Source organism: Heloderma suspectum, chromosome 7 (assembly GCF_057233095.1).
Source record: "Heloderma suspectum isolate Gila_16-S chromosome 7, 16-S_ref, whole genome shotgun sequence".
NCBI classification, from domain to species: domain Eukaryota; kingdom Metazoa; phylum Chordata; class Lepidosauria; order Squamata; family Helodermatidae; genus Heloderma; species Heloderma suspectum.
In genome coordinates, this window is record NC_139464.1 from 69,194,108 (window position 1) to 69,204,720 (window position 10,613).

The window sequence follows — 10,613 nt, forward strand, 5'->3', positions numbered from 1 at the left end:
TTCTCTCATTTATGCCCCCTCAAATGCAGGGCGGCTGAAGCGCAGAGGGGACAATCCCCTCCGTGCTTCTCCTGCCCTGCATTGGATAGGCGGTTGTCTCCCGAGTTCAGAGGCCGCCGCCTATCCCCATAGGATTGCGCCCTAAGATTTACAATTAGTGAATTCCTTTCTTTTAATGATTTTGATTTATTATGTACATTCTTTTGTTGCCTTTATTTTGTTAACTTTATTTTAAAATAAAATTTCATAATAAAACAAAGGATTGCACTAACAGTACAATCCTATACATGTTTATTCAAAAGTAAGCCTCACTATGTTCCATGGGGCTTACTTCCTGATGTTCTGATTGCCACCTTAATAATACATTTAATTAATAAGGGATAATTAAATGTATTATTAAGAAACATATTTAATTAATGGGCTGGATGTGTGTTGAGGGAGGGCTTGTATATTGTAGGGACTATGCTCTGATTGGCACTGTCTCTATTCTCTCTCCCTCCCCCGCTTCCTGGTCGTAATAATGGGAAATGGACCTGACACAATAAGACAGCCTTCCCCAACCTGGGGTCCTCCAGATGTTTTGGACTTCAGCACCCACAGCCCCAGCCAGCCTGTTCAATGGCCAGGAATGATGGGAATTATAGTCTAAAATTTAGAGTGCACCATGTTGTGGAAGCCTGTGGTAAGAGATGCTGACTGTATTGCTTCCACTGCAAGGATGCCACACTTTTTTTTCTAGTATAAGCAGATGCTTGCTATTCACTAAATGGGAAAAACTTAAGGGAAGTATTTGCAGACACGAAACCTGCCTATAGCAGTGACTCCTCTGTGCAGGGGAGGGTCCTTTGTGCAGAGGAGAGTTACCCCTTCTCATTTATGCCCCTGTTCACACTCATATACTTGAGTATGAACTCAGACAGTCATATACACACACCCACACATGACTTGATTGTGTGTGTTTAGTCAGAAGCAAGTCCTGCCAAATTAAGTGGGTCTTATTCCCAAGTAAGTGTATAGCTTTGCTATTTCTACATATATATTCACTGATGTGCGCACTCATACACAGGTGTTCATTCACACACATATACTGATGGAGAGGCTGATACACACAACTTAACTGTGGATTCCCAGCAGCATATTGGATGTCTCCCATCCACTGCCACCCATTTCATAGGTGGAGGTGCCCAACCTGGTGTGGGTGGAGTGGTGATTACTTTTTAGGGGAAACCATTTCCCATCAATTTTAGGGTGGATTGCAAAAAATAGAGAAGCGGGGGGGGGGGGAATCTTCCCCTCAACCAGACAGGCTGAACCTTGAGTTTCTGTCATGCTGCTGCTCAAACAGGCCCAAATATAGGATCTCTGTACAAATTGCAAAGTTCCATACAGATGGCTAAGATACTATGGTGAGGAGGGCTGGATGCGCCTGATCTCAAAAGCTAAGCAGGGTCAGCCCTGGTTAGTACTTGGATGGGAGACCACCTGGGAATCAGGCTTCCTGCACTGAGCAGGGGGTTGGACTTGATGGTCTTGCAGGCCCCTTCCAACCCTATGATTCTATGACTCTACAGTAGACACACAAGCCATTAAATTGTGATAGGTTTTGCGGAGCATTTAATGTACGTATGTAGCTTTACATCAATCAGTTGATCAAGATGTGATGGTCACCAATCCAGATGGCCTTAAAAGAGATTATATAATTTCATGGAGAATAAGGGAGGAATCCTTTGGCCACTAGACGTTGTCTAGAGGGCCATAGGATATGCTCTTTTCCGGGAACTGACCTCAGAGCCCGCGGTCCGAGGTCGGTTCCCAGAAAACCGACTTCCCCCTTGTCCTTGGAGGCAGCGCAGAGAAGCCCCGTCCTCCGTGCTCGTAAGAGGAGCATGGAATGACTGCAAAGGGGCGTCCTGGGGGGCATTCTGGGGCAGGGAGAGCGGACCTGCGCGTACAACACATCCAATGTGTCATACGGCAGCTTCCTCTCCTGGTTGGGCCCCCCGCCGCTAGACAGCCAAAAATGGCTGTCTAGCAAAAAACAGCAAAGCAGGAGAGGCATGGAGAGAACAATCCCCCCCCCCCCCGTGCCTCCTGCCTTGCTTTGGATAAGTGGTCGCCTCTGAGTTTGGAGGCAGCCACCTATCTAGTTAGGACTGCGCCCCAAGACTATCAATGGCTACTAGTCATGATGGCTATATAAAGTATGCCTCTGAATGCCAGCTGCTTGGGGACAACAGCATGAGAGATCTCTTGCTCTCATGTCTTGCTTGTAGGTTCCTATGAGCATCTGGTCAGCCACGATGGAAAACAGGATACTGGATTAGATAAGACTTTGGTCTTAGGTTCTTATGAGACTGATCTTTGCCTAGGCTTGCCCTCTGCCAAACAGAAGCTGCAGCAAGGAAACGATGATGAGCATTTCACTGAGGAATGTATAGAGTCACTCTTGAATGGATTGTCCACACAACCATTAAACTCAAAATCCAAGAGCACACAAAATACATGGCATTTAAGTAAACATTGGAGTGCTTAAAAAAAAGGTTAACCCATTTGTCCAGAATTTCTGTTCAATGATGGGGGGGAGGGGGGATGTTCTCTGACTTACAGCTGACGGAGCAAGATCCTTCAGAGTAACCTTTGCTTCGCTCCTATGAAAACATTCCTAGTTAATATATTACAAGGTTAAAACGATGTTGTTCCATACATTTAATTGCACTTCAGTGTTCTAAGTATAAGAAGCAAGAAGACAAAAAAATATTTATTGCATCATGAGCAATTGCAGACATCAGCCCACTTTAACAGATGCATGAAGTGGATTACTTACCATGGATTATTAGAAGAACTGTTGACCAATCCAATATTATTTGATTAAACAGTACATTTAAATAAACATGCACAGTATCAACGTTTCAATATTGGTGTTGTATCAAATATTGAAATAAGAGAATTTGCAGATTTAAGAAACACAAACTACCATTCAATTGATAGAAGGTAAACTTTAATATTTTATTTAATTCCCTATCATATTAACATTTCAGAACCAATATAGTCTTTAAAAAGATTAATAATTAAAGCCTGCAGACCTCATTATTAGCTTTATTAAGCTGCAGTCCTAATGCTACTTAATGGAGTAATAAGCTACCTAATGGAGTAAGCCCCATTGAACTCAATGGGACTTGTTTTTGAGTAGACATGTATAGGCTTGCACTGTAATCGTGCTACAATAAAACAATTAAAGAGAGGTAGCAGGTAGTATACCTCAAACAGTAAAGGCTGCTGATGTTAATCAAAAGCTGGTCCCCAGGGATATGACTCTCAATTAGGCTATATTTAAATTCTCTTACAAATGAACACTGTATGCATAAGCAGTATAGCAGCCATTATATCAAAGACGGGATATCATATGCATAAAGGGGAGGTGGGGGAGCAAAATCAGAATAATAGCTTGTACTTGTAGCTGCTTAGGACAGTTATTTAAAACCTCTTTATGACTAATTTGCCATGAAATCACTCTGAAATCAGGTGGAGATGACTTGCATGCTTCCGTTTTTCATTGCTTAACTGGCAAGTGTTCTGTTGTGACCAATACATTACATAGTTAGCTTGGATGATCAGGAAGAACACAGTCTTGAAAGAGTAAATACTTTCTGTAGGTAATCTACCAACGGGCCAAATATATGTTTGTGATTTTTATAACCTAATGTCTGTGGACTATAAATGTTTACAGCCCATCTCACATTCCGGATAAGGTTTATTCTTGCTTTTAAATCATTACATGCACTTTGGCCTCTCCCATCTTTTGCCCCTGATCTCTCATTATGCTCTAGCTCTTCTTTCTCTCTGCTGTTATTGTTCTGTTTTACTTGCTAAGTCATGAATAAGCCTTGCTAAGTCTGCTTCACCTGGAGCCAGGAAAAAAGAGGATCATGCCCAGAATGGAGAGAAGCACAGTTTCATTCAACAATGTAAATGTTTTAATGTCAGCTTCATCTGTTTAATAATAAGCCTAGGAAAACATCCGCATCCACTTTGACATTTTAAATAATCAACTAGTTGTGTGCCTTTCTACCTAGCTTCCTTTCCCCCCCTTCAGACCATAATCTAAATTATAAATTGATGCTGAACAATCCCTTTCAGGTAGAGTAGGGGTGGGCAACTTGTAGGCCAAAACATCTGGAGGGCCACATCTCCTATCATCCTTCACAATTGGTAGCGTCCGTGATTAATTAAGGGCACAATCATATCCAATGCTTCAGCCGCCCTGCATTCGTGGCTAGACAGCTGATTTCGGCTGTCTAGCCGCGGGAAGTCGGGGGGGGGGTGGACGCCAGATGACGCATAGGAAACGTCGGAAAGGCACTTCTGTCCGCCCCGAGGAACGCCCCATTTTCGCTACTCCCTGCTGCTCTTACAAGTGTGAAGTGCGGGGCAGATCCGCACTGCCTATGGGGCAGCGCGGGAGGAGGTGGTCAGTTCTCAGGGAAATAACCTTGGAGCACAGGCTCCGAGGTCGGTTCCTGGGAACCGACCTATCCTATGGCCGTCTAGCTGCTGACTAGCAGCCATAGGATTGCGCCCTAAAGGGATTTATTTTTATGGGCCTCCCCATTTCATTGGTGGTTGACAACAGTAATCCCAGCTGGCTAAGGACTGATCTTACCGGCAATTTGCTGTGCGCATGGTTGTTGTAGTGCTTACCTAACAATATGGGAAACACAGAGAAAGGCAAGTGCTTTTTCCCTATGGACATTCCCATGCCCACTATAGTAAGTCATTCTTGCTGACAGCACGATCTACACCAGCCCTTCTCAGCTAACATCCCACAGGTCTCAACTAAGGTCAACAAACCCCTGCCCCTTCCTCAACACAAAACTAGAGCCATCCGGATGTACGTGAAGACATGCTATGTTAACAGTGTGGCTTTCAGCCACATCAAGGTGTTTTTAAAAAATAATCATAGACACCCACACCCCACTGCCAGTTCAATCAGTACTGCAGTGCATTGAGAGAGGCGCTTTATTGTTTATCACTAATTAACATGCATTGTCAGGATTGTGGCTGGTGAGGGAAGGGCTAAAATTGGGCTCTCGGTTGCATAGGATTACATTTTTTAAAAATCCTGATGTGGCTATAAGCCACATTAATATAACATGCAGTTAGGCCCCAAGACCCATCACAGACAAGGTAGCCTGTCACTAGCTCTTGCTCTCTAGGACATTAATTTACTAGTGTGTGCACTAGGAGGTTTGCTCTTGGTGGTGAAAAAACAAGTGTACTACAATGTGCCACAACCATCCGGAAAGGCACAACACATGTCCCTTTGCATCTCTGTGGGATTTACTAGGAAAAAATTACTGCCTCTGGAAATGGAGTCTTCCTGGACCACTCTTTTCAGACAGAGCAGGCAGTGTGTTAAGTTCCCCATCTAAATTTAGCACAGCCCATCCTCTACTCTCTAGGGCACAAGTGGGCAACTTGTGGCCCTCCAGATGTTTTGTCTACAAATGCCATCACTCCTAGCCAGCATAGCCAATGATGAGGGACCGTGGTTGTTGTAGGCCAAAACATCTGGAGGGCCACAAGTTGCCCACTCCTGCTCTAGGGTTCTCTGTCCCATATGGTTTCAGAATCTAGATCAACAAGCTGTATTTATTAAGAAACATTTAAATGTCTGTTTATTCTGGCTAAGAGAAAATGAGATTTCCCCAGTCTTAACTGATTTTAGGCAGCCCTTGGGATTTTTATCAGGTTAGAAATGCCAGTTCAATTGTGAAACTGCATTTTAAAGGAAGATTTTGAAGACAGGGCAGCAAGTTATATTGCTTCTGGGATACAAGGCAAGAGGTTATAGCTTGTGAAAGAAGTCACAAGGCCTTGAAAAAGTGCAGCCCTGGCTAAATGATCTACCAGGGTAAACTGCATTTCAGAAGTTCTTAAGAAGTCTTAGTTTCCAGTAAATTAGCTTAGTCTGCAATCCTATACCCACTTACCTGGGAGTAAGCCCCAATGAACCTGATGGGATTTACTTCCAAGTAGACATGTATAGGGTTGCACAATTTCCTTGTCAGTGGTATCTTCTGGAAACAGATAATTTTCATATTTTAAGGCTGCCTTCCCCAACCTGGTGCCTTCTAGAACTGCTGGACTAGAAATCCCATCATGATGGGAATTGTAGTCCAGTACTTTTGCAGGGCTCCAGTTTGGGGAAGACTGTCTTAATATAAGGCAATGAATTCAGAATGAAAAAAGCTCTAGTGATGTAACTGCAATTCCCCTCAATTTTTTCTGAAAACTTGGACAAAAGTTATAACCACCTTAAATTCTATCTACTTCATATCTTATTGAATTGCAGTTTCTAAACATAATAGTTGTTGAGTCTTGTTAAAGCTGTATCAACTATTACTATTTTGCCACTGATTTGAATCAGTTTGTTCATCATCGTTTCCAGTGGGAGTTCCTTAGGTTGAGGAGTGGGTAATCACGTATGTCAATAGATTATACCCCACTGCTGATAAGGTCAGCTCTACAAAAGCAATCAACTTCAGACTACTATCCAGGCAGACTCCATGACCACTGATACATCACTGTGGGAAAAACCCACATTTATCACTGAGTAAATTAGCTCAGTGACTAATTGTACTGTTCCATAGACCATCATCCTGATCCACTAGCTCCTGGCACATACAGGACGCCCATACATACACAGATCCTCCACTCAAAGGCTTCCCAGTTTAAGTTGATGGAAAATCTCTTAAGTGGAACTGCCCTTCTCCATTGAAATCAACAGTAAAGCTCATTTGTTCAGGAGCTCCATGTATATAGAGGATACCAGAGCATAGTATGTTAGTGAGCAGGTCATAGTCTCTGACTAACAGAGAGGGCGAGTGTCATACACTAAGGTGCCTCTGCTGCATTGGGTTCACTTCCCACTTGGGTTGTTCCAGAAACGAGAACACTGACAACCCTTGTAATGTAACAAATATTTCTCAGTCTAGCACACCACAGCTTCATAGAAAATATACCATAGCAACACAATGGCCTTGTTTTACAAGTGTTGCCATAGGAAACTGTACAATGGTACATAGCACCTGACTTAACCAATGCAAACTCCTGCATCTAAGTAATCTATAATGGAAGTATAAAGCCGTGCAGATGAAGGAACAGTAATGAAGGGGACACATAATCTTTACTAATGTGTCAGAATAATTGAGAGCTGTAGATCAGAAAATCTAACATGCGGACAATCTGCAGCCCTTGGCTATTCTTTGTGACTCAGGAATCCCAGCCCGCTTGTCCCCACCCCACAGATGATCAGCCATTGCCTGCATGTTGGGGAAGATAGCAGCAGGAAAACAGCAATCCAAATCAGGATTGTGGAGAGGTTCTAATGTCACTTCCCTGCTTCAATCTTCAGCCATCTTGAACAGGATCACTGGGGGGAGGTTAAAGTCTTGCCCCCACTCCAGCTGCAATCCTGATCAGGATCAAGGGGTAGGGTGTGTGTGGGGGTGAAGTTAGAGCCTCTTCCTCCTCCCAGCGATCCTCATCAAGATCACTGCTTCCTCACTGGCAAACAGCGATCTTGATTAGGATCACTGAAATGGGGGTGGGGTGCAGAGATTTAAGCCACTCCCTTTCCCCTAGTGATCCTGATGGACGTTCACAGGGCAGGGTGTCTCTGGGTACATGTGTGCGGATGTAGCCCCTGAGTCATCAGCCATTGCTGAATGCAGCTTTCGGGGGGCAAAAAGGCTACCCCCATGTTAATTATGATGCCGAAAAAACAGAACACATAGTAATTGGCAATAATTACCAGCAAGATTGACTGAATAGTATGAGGGGCCCCATGTAGGAAACTTGAAATATCCCTGACAAAGTTGAAGGCCTAACAGTTAAGCAGATGGGTACAATAGATGTTCCAGTAAGTGCATGGAGGAGAAGACTAGGTAAGGTAGCCGGTAGAAAAGTGCAATATGTAAAGTGGGCAACATCAGATCATTTATACTCTTAACTCTGATTCCAAACATTTAAATCTATATTTTTTAACATCCAGCCTCCTCAATTGACTTGGTTATTTTTCTGTCATGGGCTTTGCTCCATGTCAGATTTTGGTTAGCTGCTGCAGGAGTCAGTGAAGCCCACACGTAAGAGGAACACTGTATGTCATCCTGCCAGTACCCCCCACATGTGACAGAACATGTGGGTTATCCCCCTTGTGTTGCTTTAAAAAAAAGAAAGAAACATTGAGGCTTCAGTCTATGGAATTCACTGCCAGTTTTTAATAAAGTTCACAATTAGACCTCACCATTAGGGAATGCTGCCTAAGGTATAAAATCTTTAACTGCTGCCACAAAAATAAACCCTCTACACTTAAGAGTAACTCAGCAGCCTGGTTCCTATGGCATAAACATGGGATTGGGACCTTTCAAAGTGAGCAAAAATTAAGATATTTATTAAGATCAACTATTTACAAAAGGGGGAAAAATATCACCTCCAAATAATAGGTTGAGTTTGTTTAAAGGTTCTTAAATTAAATATGCTTGGTTATCATTCCAACAAGGTCAGAGCATCTTCTCCAGCTAAAAATGCTTCCTTCAGACCAGATTTCCCTAAACTCCATCCCAATTCCTCATGAACAGGAACTGATGCTGTACACCAGTCTTCCTCTGCCTCCAGCTCTTCCTGCTTCTGGCTTCTCCTATGATTCAGATGTTTCAGGGAGAACTTGCTGAAGTTCCCAAGATGTTTAAATATAACTTGGTTTGCTCATAAAATTATGTTTGATATATTACTTTTAAAAGTATAGTATACTCAGACAATAGTTACATGTTTACTGAGTTTACTTTTAAATGTTTTTAAGCTTAATGATAATTTATGAGCAAACCAAGTCATACATAATACATTTTATTTTCCTAAAATAACTAAGTTAATTTAGATCTTTAAAGTTTGCCAAAACAATTGCTTAGTTCTTTAATCTTCCTCAAAATTTCCAGTCTTTTCTGGAAAAAACACAGGGGAAACATTTTTCACCCATGGCTTCAAAATTTCTGGAAATTTTACATCTCTGCTCCTGTTTACTAATTTTACACTTCATGATACTGCTTCTACTCCCCTCTAGAACCAGGAGTGTGAACTAGCTGAGGTACATCCTACTTCCCCATACGATCTCTAGATTATCTATGTTAAGACTGAGTTTGGTCTGCCAATCTGTACTGTTTTATAAGGGGGTTCAGAATTAATTTCTCAGGATCAACTAGTTTAAGATCTCTAAAGCAGTCACTTACCAGGAAAAGATGGCACAGAACGGGAAAACGGAATACAGACACACACTGTTGGCACAATATCTGAAGTGATGTAACCTCTGGACTGCCATAATAAATGCTGTGGCTAGAAACACTGGTTACCCAAGAGGGATGAGGGTAGCAACAATTGAGCTTAAGAACGTAAGAGCTATGCTGGTTCAGACCAAGGATCCATCTAGCCCAGCATTCTCTTCACACAGTGGCCAACCAACTGTAGACCAGGAACCCACAAGCAGGACACAAGTGCAACAGCACCCTCCCACCCATGTTCCCCAGCAACTGATATACATAGGCATACTGCCACAGGTACTGGAGGTAGCACATCGCCATCAGGACTAGCAGTTAGAAAGCTTCTTCTCCACCCCAGCCATGAGAATTATGAAGAGAAGCAATTTAGTTGCTCTCCTTCCACAAAGCCTAGCAATGAAACAGCAGCAACTCCTGAGGCCAGCTGAATAGCCTGGACAAGTACAAGAGAGGCACGATTCTATTGCTCGAATGTGATAAACAGCTCACATGTTAGGCCCCAGGCTAAGCTTCTAAAAACTCAGGACACGTCAGAGGGAGTTTGCTGGTGTTTGTGGCTGAGAGAAGCTAGATAAATTATGGTAAGAGAATATGTGCAATACACTTTAAGGGTTTCTTCTGCTTTGTATATTGGAAACATTTGCACTGGGCAGTGAGACATTAAGGAATGTGGGTTGTCCGTTTTTATGAAAGAGGCTTTACCTTGAAGGTGATTCAGCTGGAGTACGCAGAGCCTCTGTACTATTTATGGTACCTCTACAACTAACAGAATAGAGGTGTATAATTCTTTTCATAAAGGCTGGGAAGGCAGATGTTAATTTCACCCTTCTCAAGCCTATTGCAATCATAATTAGAAATTGCTAAGGATATTCTCCCAGTAAAGAATCAAGGCCTTTATTCATATTCTTCTACATCATTCTGATGCTATTAATGTTAACCGGTCTCCTCTTGTTATTTCTCCTTCTTGGGCCCTTCCAGACTATCATTTTATTATGCACTCTAGTTTATAATTTTAAAAAAGAAGAATTCATGGGAGGGTTATTTTCCTGGTCCTCCTGCATTATATGGCGATAGGGTATCGTACCATTGGCAATGGGTTATCCCACTAGTATAGTAGTGAGAAATAAAATATGTTTACTGCATGAGAGCTTCCTTACCTTGCAAAGTGATCATATGATTATTTTTTTTGAAAGTATGGAAAAAACATTCCTAAACGATGTTAAATACTATGTCTGTCAAAGGTCAGATGTAGGATTATGGAAGTGCATATAGACCTGGTCTTGA